Source organism: Vombatus ursinus, unplaced genomic scaffold, assembly GCF_900497805.2.
Source record: "Vombatus ursinus unplaced genomic scaffold, bare-nosed wombat genome assembly UNPS02014791.1, whole genome shotgun sequence".
In the NCBI taxonomy this organism is placed as follows: Eukaryota; Metazoa; Chordata; class Mammalia; order Diprotodontia; family Vombatidae; genus Vombatus; species Vombatus ursinus.
Genome location: NW_020954569.1, coordinates 14,337,541 through 14,349,954, shown reverse-complemented (window position 1 = coordinate 14,349,954; position 12,414 = coordinate 14,337,541). Strand labels below are relative to the sequence as shown.

Sequence of the window (12,414 nt, the reverse complement as noted above, 5' to 3'; positions counted from 1 at the left end):
TCTTTGTTAAGGTAGGGGTCTGTTTCTAGTGTGGAAAATGTACTGTCCCAAGCTTCAGGGGTTTTGTGCAGCTGTTTTCAGAGATACTTTTAGGGATCTGTAAATTTTCAGTTCTTCCAAGGTGCTATGATCAAGGGTGAGGTGTTTCCTCCTTTCCGGGCCTGTGCTCTGGTCTGTGAGTGACCATAAGCACTCTTTTCTGTATTGGAACTGTGAGGAGGATTCTTTCTCCACAGCTACTACAAGCTCCACCACACCAGTGCTCCTCCTTGCCCCACGACCGCCCCTCAGAACTGTGACCCAGATCCAAGCATGGGCAAAGCAAGAGAATTCTGCACCAGGAAAGAGATCTCTGCAATCCCCCTCTGACCAGTCACTCAATTCTCCCTCAATCTGTAGGCCAAAAGCTCTAGAAGCAGCCACTGCCCTGGGGCTGCTTAGGGACAGGGGCCAAAACCCCTGCTTCTCTCTCACCTTAGACACAGACTTTTCCTACTGACCTTCTAAGTTGTCTTTGGTGTTTGTGGGTTGAGATGTCTGGAAACTGCCACAGCTGCCCCTGATTCAGTCCTCTGAGGCCTGCTCCAGGTTCGCTGAGGTCTGCGCACCCATGCGGAACTGTGCTCTTCTCTCTGCCCTGAGTGATAGACCTTTCTAATCAATCATCCACGCTGTCTTGGGTTGGAAATTTTTTTCACTCTGTCTTTTTTTGGGTTCTGTTGCTTTAGAATTTGTTTAGAGCCATTTTTACAGGTATTTGGAGGGGTTTGGGGGAGAGCTCAAGCAAGTCACTGCTTTTACTCTACCATATTGGCTCTGCCCCTAGAATATGATTCTTGAGATCATCCTATGTCCCTTGGCCAGACTTTTTTTGTAGAATTTTAGTCTATGCTATCTTAACAATTCTTTCTCTGAACACTGAAAATTTATCTTCAAATCCAGCTTGCATTATGACTATGCTCTTCTTTATCAAATTTTTAAGGTAGTGTGGTCACTTGCTCCTAATGTTTCAGAATTCTCTCTTTAGTAAACAGTTTATCTTTTATTGGTAAAAATCACATCTTTATGTGTAGGTTAACCAGCTTTTAAACTACATAAATTACATGACTTTCTCAGGGAGATCATTGATTATATGTTTTCTCTTCACACATTAAATAAGATTAGCTTCACAATCAGAATCTCAGATGAACAATATTGAATTGGACCTCAAAGCCATCTGGTTCAACCAGAAATTGCAATAGGAATCTCTTCTGTAACAGATTCAACCAATGGTCATATAAGCTTTGCTTAAAAACCTATAGTGGGTTAAACCTGCTATGAGTAGTCCATTATATTTTTGGAAAATTGTAATTATTGGGGCAGCGAGGTGGCACAGTGGATAGAGATCTGGCCTTGGAGTTAGGAGGACCTGAGTTTAAATCTGGCCTCAGACAGTTGCCATTTACTAGCTGTGTGACCCTGGGCAAGTCACTTAACTCCAATTGCCTCACCAAAAAGCAAAAAAAAAAAAAATTATAATTATTCTGAGGTTTTTATGATCAATCTAAATCTGCCACCATCAACGTATGTAGCTGACCAATCACAATTGTGTACAAGGAAGACAAGAACTCTTGGAGTAGCACCATGATCCAGACTACTGGTCCTGATTCCAGCTCATGCCCACAGTCATCATCTGTGCAAGTGGTACTGTAGAGATGTCACCTGATTCTGCAGATGTTACACTCCTATTTCCTCAGGGGCCATAGCTCCTGAATACTAGGAGGAGAAAGTTGTCATCTCAAATATCTTTGATACAGTCAAATTGTTTAACATCAGATAAAAAAATATGATAAAATTATCAATTACAATTTCACTAAAGAACATGCATTCTCACCTGCTTTGTTGCTATCCTGTAAGGATCATGGGACCTTTCCCCTATGTTAAGCCATAAGTGCCTTAAGAACACAGCAGAGTAGAGACTTTCTAGCTTTTTTATTCGTATTACCAGCGATCAGCATAGCTTTGTTATTGTAACTTCTTAATAAGCATTTTGTTCACTCATTCTATCTCCCACTTATTTTTCATCCCTTATGAGAGAAATTTGCCACTACCTTGGAGTTCTTTGCCTCCATGGAGACCTTTTAGCTGAGTTCCTGGTAAGTTCTACAGTGATTGGGGATCTAAAAAAATCTTTAAGCCCTAAGATTTTTGTCATTTTGAAAAGAACTCTTAGACATCATATAAGTGCCTCAAATTCAATATATAAAATATGTACCTCCTTATCTTCACTTTTCCCCAAATTGGCTCCTTCTGAACACTTCTCTGCTTACAGTACTATTATCTTCCTAGTAATACATTTTCATAATCTTATAATCATCCATGATTTTTTCTTCTACTTTGCCTTCCTTTGCTTCCTTCCGTTTCATCATCTAATCAATTTCCAAGGCTTGTCTATTCTACCTTTTCTGTATTTGTACCATTCTTTACTTTTACATAACCAACATCATAGCTCAGCCCCTAATTACCTACCACCTAGAATAATTTAATAGGCTCCTAATTGGTATCATTTCTAGTTTTTTCCCTTCCAATTCATTCTGCACTCAGATGCCAAAATAATCTCATTAAAGGAGATTATGTTTGATAATCTGCTCATATCATCCAGTTCCTCAAAACCTTAGCTGGCTTCCATTGCCTTTAAGATAAAACATGAATTTCAAAGACTGGCATTTAAAGCTTTCCATTATATGACCCCAAACTATATTTCAATTCTTACAGTATTTCACCTTCTTTACTTTAAAACATTATGGATTCCTTCCAAACTGGACAAGGAGCTATTTCCTAAATCTGATACTTCTCCCTCTTCAGTATGTTCCATTCACATAAGCCCAGAGTACACTCCCTTCCCACCACTTTTATGAATTCTTGTCTTCTTGCAAAACTCAACTCAGCTTTCCTTAACTCTGAGAAGTTTTACCTGAACCCTCTCCCCTACCTCCACAGTTGTCAATGTTCTCTCCCTGTTCAATTTTCCTTGAAAAGTTATTTATGTATGTCTATTCGCTATAGAATGTAAAGTCCTTGAGGGTAGGGATTACTTCATTTTAACTTTGCATCCCCATAACCTAGCACAGTGTGGGTGCTTTAAATATATGGTCGTACATACATACATACATATGTACATACTATAGTTATATAATAGTTACATCTTTATGTGTGTATATATGTTTGTATGCATAGGTATACATTTAAAGCAAACACACATACACACACACTCATAAATATATGTAGTGGGTGTGTATATATGTGTCTGTTTGTGTTCAGAGGGGAGGTATAACTTAAGAAGAACATAAATTTCTATAAAGTTATATCCCAAATTATAATCTAAATAATACACACATATAAAAATTTAAATAAGAAGAAAGCATGTATACTTTAGGTATGAAAGGAAATATTTTGATAAAACTTAACTTTATCCATAAATACCTCTAAAAATAAATGTTTTTTTCCATTTAATAAATTACATATAATAAAATATCTTATTTTTCATTCTATTCCTAATTTTATCTTTCATCAGTATACAGCATTATTAGAGCACAAAATCACATTCTATTAGCACTATTGCTTAATTATATATCTTGAGAGTATGAACCAGGAAGCCAGACTGCTGAATTACTGATCCTTGTTCACTGATAAAGGTATTTTTGAAGAGAAAAATGTATTTTTGATCCTTTTTCCGGTTAGTAACAGATATTTATCCCTAATTACAGTATATTATTTCAAATCCTATGCCTGAAGCATAATATCATTCTTATTGGTGCTTGACAACCTTATATTCTCCTTTTATTGATTTTTGAGAGACATTTCCAAAAATTTTCCTCTCTACACATTCCCAGCAATACCTCCCTGCTACTCACACATACATGTGCAAAAGATGCCTTAGCCCATTTCACTGAAGTCAAGGATATCTGAGTTCACTTGTGACTTTCTCTATTCCTCAAAAGTTATCCACATCCTAATCTTCTGTCTACATTTTTTTCCTTAGTCATAGTAAAATATATGTCCTTACTTTTCCCTGAGGCTAATCCCTAAATCTGTGTTTTTAATCAGTTCTGCCTGGTCTCCTCCAGGATCATCATTCTCTTTATTCGCTCCTCGTTTATGAAAAAATACACCCAGAACTCCCCCAATTTAAAAAAAAAAGCCCTTAAAATGGTCCTGTTATGCTTACATTCCATCATTATATTACAATATCATTTTTGTTCTCTTGACCTCCAGCAGTAAACTTTCAAAAACAAGTTGCTAATATCTACTCAATGCTATACTTCAGCATTAACTACTCTCTTCTTTACTTTTTTTTTTTTACAGTTTAGCTTTTGATCCCACTATCCTATGAAACTACTCTCTCAAATGTCACTAAGAAGCTAATCACTCAATCCAGAAGCCTTTATTTAGTATTCATTCTTTTTCATCTCTGTTGGGGCATGTGACATTATTGATAAGACCCATACCCACTCAGATATGCTCTCTCCTTTGTTGGCTTAAGAGACACCATAGTCCTTTCCTTCTTAACCATTCCTCTTTTTTTCTGTCTCTTCACTCTCTTTTTGACCTTTAAAAATGGGTTACCTAAGGTTCCCTTCTGAATTCTCTTCTTTCTTCACTCTCTCCTTTGTAAAATGTATTTGTTCTCATCTTTCAACTCTTCCCCATATGCAAATGATTTTCACATTGATATATCTAGCTGTGACTACATTTCTGTGTTCTAGATATGTATATCAAATTGATTATAGTATTTCTCCAGCTTGATATCTCAATGATATCTCAACATAAACATACTCAAAATGGGACTTTTGAGCTTTTCAGCCCCTGGTCGCCTTCCTTTTTTTCTGATTTCACTATTTCTGTTAGTGGTATCACCATTCTAACCATATATTCCAAAGTTAAAACCTTGGAATGATCTTTGATTCTTCTTTCTACCTTATCTCTCCTGTCTAAGCTAATGTCAACTCCTACATATTCCAACTCCACCATATTTCTTCCATATACCCTGCCATCTTACCACACTCATAGACACAACCTTTGTAGAAATCTTTATCATACTCTTATGGCATATCCTCTTACCTTCATTCCCCATCCCCAACTTCAGTGCTTCATTCTTAACTCTGCAAGATTATTCTTCATTATAAAGAGATCTTGTTATATTACTCCTATGTTACCTATTGCCATCAAAGTAAAGATAAAGATCTTTGGCTGGTATTCAAGGTCCTCTGATGCCAGAGGACCTCTATCTTTCTAGTCTTAGCTCATGTTACTCTACGTTTACTATATTTCAATCAAACTGAATTTATTTCATTATTTTCCCTTCTGTCACATGATCTCCAAATATGGCTTATGTTTTTACAAACTTTTTGTTTTGTATTTGTTCATTCAATTATCTTTTGGAATGTTTCACAGATCTATCTAGGCTTCCCTTAAAAACCAATTCACATGACATCTTCTACATGAATCTACCCACGGTGGTAATGATTAATAATGATTGCCCCTTTGGACATCACATAACACTGATTTCTGAACCTTGTATGCCTTGTATCATGGTGATAATTTGCATTGGTTTATTGTGTTGATGTTTTATCTCTACACTAAAATGGGAACTATATGAAAGCATGAACTCTGTCTTATCTAAAATTTAATTTGTTTCCAAGCTTAGCATAAAACTTCTTATGTAGTAAACCTTTATGTTTATGAATGAATAAGTGAACTATATAAAAATATACTTTTATATAAAAAAAATCTTTTCTTAAGAATTGTTGGACGACTAGAAGCCTTTGGCAAAAAAGTCATTTCTTTTTAGTGGCAATTTGCAATGAAAATTTACATGGAAAAACTTTTTTTTTAAACTGAAGTTTAAGTTGAGACTCAATAAGTATGAATTGTGGGAAAATTGTCCAAGTGATCTGAAGGATTTGTATTATGCTGGTTTTCCTTCCTGAGGTGGTCACCAGTCATATCTGTTGTACGTGCAAACCGTGTAGATGAAAGGGTTTCTAGAGTGCCTCTCTACGTTCTGGCTTATTAGAAAGGATGAAATTTCCTAGACATGACAGAAGAAATAATTTAGGAGGGAAGCTAAAAAGGAAAAGATACCCAGGAGGCACAAGTTAATCAACATTGTCAAAAGCTAGAAAGTAATGCTGGAAGAAAAAAAGAGAGACACTGTGCCATTAGAGTTATAAAATCAAGTAGAAATATTTTTTTTTTCCATAGTGAATGATCCTAGTCCTTTTGAAGATGGAACATTAGCTCATTTTATATGGAACAATAAATTCAATTTATAATCACAATAATAATAATAAATACTAACTAGCATTTTGTAACATTTTAAAACTTGCCAATAACAAAATATTTCATTTTATCCTTGCCAAAAGTCTGGGGATTTGTGCTATTATTATCTCCATTTTACAGAAGAGGAAACTGAGGGAGACAGAGTTTAAGTGACCTGCCCAGGGTGACACAGCTAATAAGTTTCTAGATTTAAACTCAGGTCTTTATGACTCTAGGTGCAGTGCTCTATCCACTGAGTCACCTAGCTGCCCCTAGCAGGAATAAGGAAGTTAGTTAAGGAACTAAAATATTTGTCAATAGTGGAGTGTGCTCATATAGATAGATAGATATTGGTAATTGTCATGTGACTATTTCTTTAAGTGAAATGTGAGAGGTCATCAGATTTAACCACTTCAGCTCATTCATATTGATATAAATTGTGCCTTGTCAGGACTGCCCCCCCCCCCACCTCAAGATCACTCTTATTTTTACTCCCCTCTTTTCTTACTATTAGAAGTCACCTAGTTTTCCAGAGCTAAGCCCCAGCAAGCAAGCTGTGTCCAGAGCTTGGCATAACAACAGTCCTTTTTAGGATGATCCTTTGCAGATGAACTCTGCTGCAGCTAAATCACAGAATTGGCTCAAACCAGCTCCAGGTAGTCCCTGAGCTTGGACAAGCACCTGTAAGAACCACGTTCTGGTCATGAAGCCCTGATATGAGTAGACTTTTTTCACTATGAAAACTTACCTCATTGTTGCTGCTAATCTCATTGCTATGGTTATACCTCACTGCTTGTTTTTTTGTCTAGCCACAACTATACATATCATGGCTTAGTCTTGCTGCCTTGGGTCTCCTTGGTCTTAGAGGAGACCCTGGCACACATGTCTAGTTTACCTCCTCCAATAGAATAAAGAAGGCTTTTTGCCTATAACTTCTGTTAGGTCTTTGGTTTTATTTTATTTTCAAAGTGTGACAGCCTCAAAAGGAAACTGGAAATGTATCTTTATTTATTTTGAAACTCCAAGTAGAATAATCTAAAGAACCTGAGGATTTAACAATGCTTTCAGTTCTTCTTCTCATTTACCTGGGCTGGTCAGTATGAATTATGGACTTGTTAACCAAGAAATGAATTCAATAGATGCTGACAATAGTTATGTGGTGTTCAGGCTAATGTAAATATGCCAGTACTTAGCTGTATTGGCTTTACTAGGAATGTTCAGGGAGTAGGTGAGAGTTAATATTTAAGCATAAAGTAAAACAAAGTCAGAGATGGGATGAAACAAGAAATATGGCTTCTTAAAGTAGGAAAATAGAAGAGAAGGAAGATGGAATTTTTCATGGAGGAGTCAAAATATGGTAACAGGTAGTAGAATTTACAGCTGGCAGTGTCCTTAGAGGTCATTTACTTCACCCTCTCATTTAATAGGGGAAGAAGCTATGATGGGTTAAATGACTCATCTAAAGGCTCTCTCTCTCACACACACATTTTTATCTATCTGTCTGTCAATCTATCTATCTATCTATCTATCTATCTATCTATCTCTCTCTCTCTCTCTCTCTCTCTCTCTATCTACCTAGATAGAGATATGTGTGTATATGTTATTATTCTTCGGAATTTTTAGAATTATTATTCTTTCTGACACCTGACAATTTGATCATCTGAATATGTTTTCATCTATGTTGCTGATAGAAATATTCAATAGAGTAACATCAAGGATTTGATCCTGTGCCACCACACTAGTGACCTCCTTCCAAGTATATATGTCAGTTCATTAACATTCTCTGTTTATATTAGTTCAATTAAAAAAATTAACTATTCATAAACATATATGTGTGTATATATTTGTTTTGGCCTATATGTGTAGTCTTGTATTTTATTATTTATAGACATATACAGTATATAATATACATAAACATATTAATTATATATTATAATGTATCATATAACATACAAACTATATTATATATGAATTATATTTTATTGACCAATTAATAAGAAATTAGTGATATTAATATATTATAAATACGTAACTATACATATTGAACAAGCAAACATATATGATATATCAATTAATCAACAAACATTTATTAAGCATCTACTATTTTCTAGGCACTGTGTGAAAAGATTATTAGGTTTCTAATCAGAATATCTTATTAATATCTGATTCTACCTGTGACTACTTTTCCTGTCCCTAAAATGATGTATTAACTTTGCTCATGGCTCCTGGTTCCTAAACTAATCTCCTAGCAACACTGTCCTCTCTCAGTTCTCTTCTCCTGTACCCTTTCTGATTTGGAGATCCAATATATGATTCCTAAAATCTTACTGTACATAGAATAAAATGTTACAAAAGTTTCCTTTTTCTATTGAGATAGTCATTGTTTTTGATTTCTTTTAAGCTCTTTTTGCTCACAGATCTTCTACGTGGACAGAAAAATTTCCCCAAGCGTGCCCACTTACATTTCTTAAAAAGGAATGGGAGGAGGCCAATATTCTTTCATTCTTCCTTCTCAGAGGTAAAAGAATTTGAAGAGTAACTATTCCTTCTTCCCCACCTTTGGCTCACTAAGGTAACAAATAGGATCTATTAGTGGTGTATAGTCTTTAGCAGAATCTGGTTAGCAATGAGTTGATATGCTATCATTCTGCCACACTATTCTAGGTCATGGCAACTGCTCCAGTGTCCCTTCCTTTTGTCTTTTGCTATAGATCAATGTTTCTTTCTTTTGACCCCTAAAAACTTAAATGGGAGTAAGACATCACAAAGTACCCATTGGTTTCCCTTTAATCTTTCATACTGTTGAAACGATATGACTAATTCATAGTTAATCCTGTTCTCAGTAGGAAGATCTCAGATTTTGCTTCACCAATATTCTTTTTATTACTCAATGGGGTGGGGGTAGGAGGAGTAGAGTATGGAGGCTTCAGAGATGAAACAAGTAGTATTCTCCCAGGCTGCCACTTAAGTATCAGTGCTATTTCAAAGTCAGATTTTCAAATACTGAATCCAGTGATCATGCTGCTGACAGAGTCAAAACAAAGAGAAGAGGATAGGGACTCAGCAGACTTTGCAAAGTAAATCTAATGAAAGGGACAGAATTAGTCCATTTTTCTTAGCTTTCTGGAATGACTAGGACACCTCCATTGTTATACTTTTCAGGCTCTTTTGTCCTATCTTGCCTGAAGCCATCTCTAGTTATCTTGATTTTTTTTTTTTTTGGCTAGGCAATGGGGTTAATTGATTTGCCCAGGGTCACACAGCTCAAAGTGTTATGTGTCTGAGGCCGGATTTGAACTCAGGTCCTCCTGAATCCAGGGCTGGTGCTCTATCCACTGTGCCACCTAGCTGCAGCCATCTTGACTTTTGTCTTGCCTCTAGACTCAGGAGGAGAAAGGGAGGCTGATTACTTAGCACAGCCCAGCCTCACAAATCCAAATCACATGCAAATCAAGACATCACCCTCATGGTGTCATTGGTTCTCTTCAGAAACTAAGGATGAACAAGAAGAAGCCATAAATTGCTTAAACCACAAAAATGCCTCACATAGGAGGCAGTGCTTTGACTGGGTTTTAAAGGGAAAAGATGATTCTAAGAAATAGAAATGAAGAGTAAGTATGATAAAGTCATGGATGACAGGATGGGCAATAGCATGGAGATAGATGAAATGTGGATGAAGAACAGTAAGTAGGCCAATGTGGCTGGACCATATAATATTAAAGTGAAGTAATACGGGAAATTTGGGCAGCAAGGTGGCACAGTGAATAGAGGGCTAGGCCTGGAGTCAAGAAGACTGGAGTTCAGATTTGGCCTGAGATACTTAATAACTGTGTGACCTTGGTCAAGTTGCTGTTTGCCTGTTTCCTCATCTGTAAAATGAGCTGGAGAAGGAAATGCCAATTGCTCCAATATTTTTGTCAAGAAAAATCCACTTGATGTGAGTCAGACACCACTGAACAACTGAACAACAAATGTGAAAATATAAACACACTTAAAATTATCCTTAAATCCCTTAAAATTACCTTTAAATCCCTGAAATCATCTATGAGGTACAGGATAGTATATTCAATTTGTTGAAGCTCAAAATGGAGCTAGTATCTCCTTAAAAGAGGGCAGTCTATAGCAGAAAGCAAATAAATCTAAGATCTTTACTATGGAAACAATTGAATGTAAATTTTATTTTCCATAATACCCAGGTAAGGTTTTCATCAAAAATTATATTATAATGGAAAACAAAATAACTTCTGAAAACAGCTCACAGGAAAACTAGGTAAAAAAAGTATATTCTTAGAGATGCTTCCCCCTAAGTGTAATTATTTTCAGGGGTTGATCACACCACCAAATAGCTTTTTTTTTCTTCTTAGTTCATTGACCATGAGGCAAGAAGAAACATAAGAAAGTCAAAGAGCAAACAATAGGCACTTTTTAGCTATTCGAGAAAGGGAGGAAAACCAGCTAAGGCTTTCCTGCTCATAAACTCTAACCAGCACAAAAAGAATGAAGAAAATTTTTATATACATAATAAAGAGGAGATTCTAAAATCCTACTCAATTATTCAGTGCAACATGAGACACAAAGGAAATTAAACTAAGTGAATAGCAGTTACAGGTCTACCACCTTAAACTGAAAACTGGGATTGGAAGGCAGAATCTCTCAGATATTAAAAATTTATTTTAATCTCTTTATCTGTCTGTCTTTGTGTATATGTGTCTCTGTTTCTCTCTGTCTCTCTTTTCCCCTCACCCCTTCCTCTTCTCTCTTTTTCTTCCTGAATCTCTCTCTCTCTGATAATATTTTTGTATACTTACACAAGATACGGAGCTACATAGAAGATCCAATATCTTACATGATGGAAATAAGATTCTCAAAGATTTTACAAGTTTGGAAGAGGTTGAAGAGGCTGAAGGAGCAGGAAGCGGCAGGCCCACCTCTCCCCTCCTTTTACCTTCTCTCCCCATAGCACCCTATCCCAGCCTCTTGTTTAAAAGAGGCTATATATACTGGGTACTGCCAGTCTCATTGAGGACATTGACAAGAAACATTTGTTTCTCTTTCAAGATGGCAATACCCTTATAGGGTATTTGCGATGTATTAGTCAATTTGCTAATTTAGTGTTACACCAGACTGTGGAACACAATAATGTGGGCAAAAAAATATGACAATATTCTTCAAGTGATTTTTGTTGTTCGAAGAGAAAATGTAGAGCTCCTCAGAGAAATTGACCTGGAAAAGAAAACAGACACTTCCCCTCCTGCAATTGTCTATTGAGGAAATCTTGGAAGAACGAAGAGTGGAGCAGCAGATTAAGCAGGAAGCAGAAAAGCTGAAAGTCCAACCTCTCAAAGAAAAGGAGGCTCTGTATTCCCTGAACATTAAGTAGTCTGGATGAGTATTAGATGTTGTGCTCTGAACCTTGCTCTCCTAAGAGCAGAATTTGTCACTGGAGTCTAAATGATGCAATGGCTACTCTTTACATTGGACTGAAGATTATAAAATTTTGCAAAATGACTTTATTTTGGATTTCCAGTTCACAGTTGTGCCAAGAAGAAACTATGTGGCCTTATTTTCTTAGCAGAATGATTGTATAAAAGGGGCACAAACTTTTTCACACATAGCTGTGGAGCCAAGATATTATACCTACTGGGCTTTACAGGGGAAATTTTCATTTACTTGCAAATAAAATAAGAATCTAAAAACAAAATAAAACCCACACACAGAGATTATTTCTTATAAATGCAAAGTTCTATGTTTTAGTTTAGAAAAAATAAGACAAAGATGTAGGACACCTGGTTTTACAGTAACTCATATACAAAAGATGTATGATTTGTAACTGACCAACAGTTGAATCCAAGGAAACAATATGGAATAGCTATTGAAAAACTTAATGTAATCTCTATCTCTATTTGGTTACCTAGATTAAGGAGTCTACTCTTTATTACTCTAATTATATTTGGAGTGTTGTCTTTAGTTCTGAGTTTGACCTTTTAAAAACATCATCAATAAATTAGAGTTTGCCCAAAGATTGGTAACCAGAATTTCCAGAAAAGTATTATTATTATTGTACCAAATTGAAAATGCTGAAAGAACTTGGGGTGTATATTTCAGATAATAGTA

At 35.9% G+C, this 12,414-nt stretch overlaps 1 pseudogene; it reads left to right on the top strand.

Moving 5' to 3' along the window:
* LOC114048107 overlaps positions 1 to 11,696 on the top strand; it is a 74,863-nt pseudogene extending 63,167 nt beyond the window's left edge.
* The last annotated feature ends 718 nt before the right edge of the window (positions 11,697 to 12,414 follow it).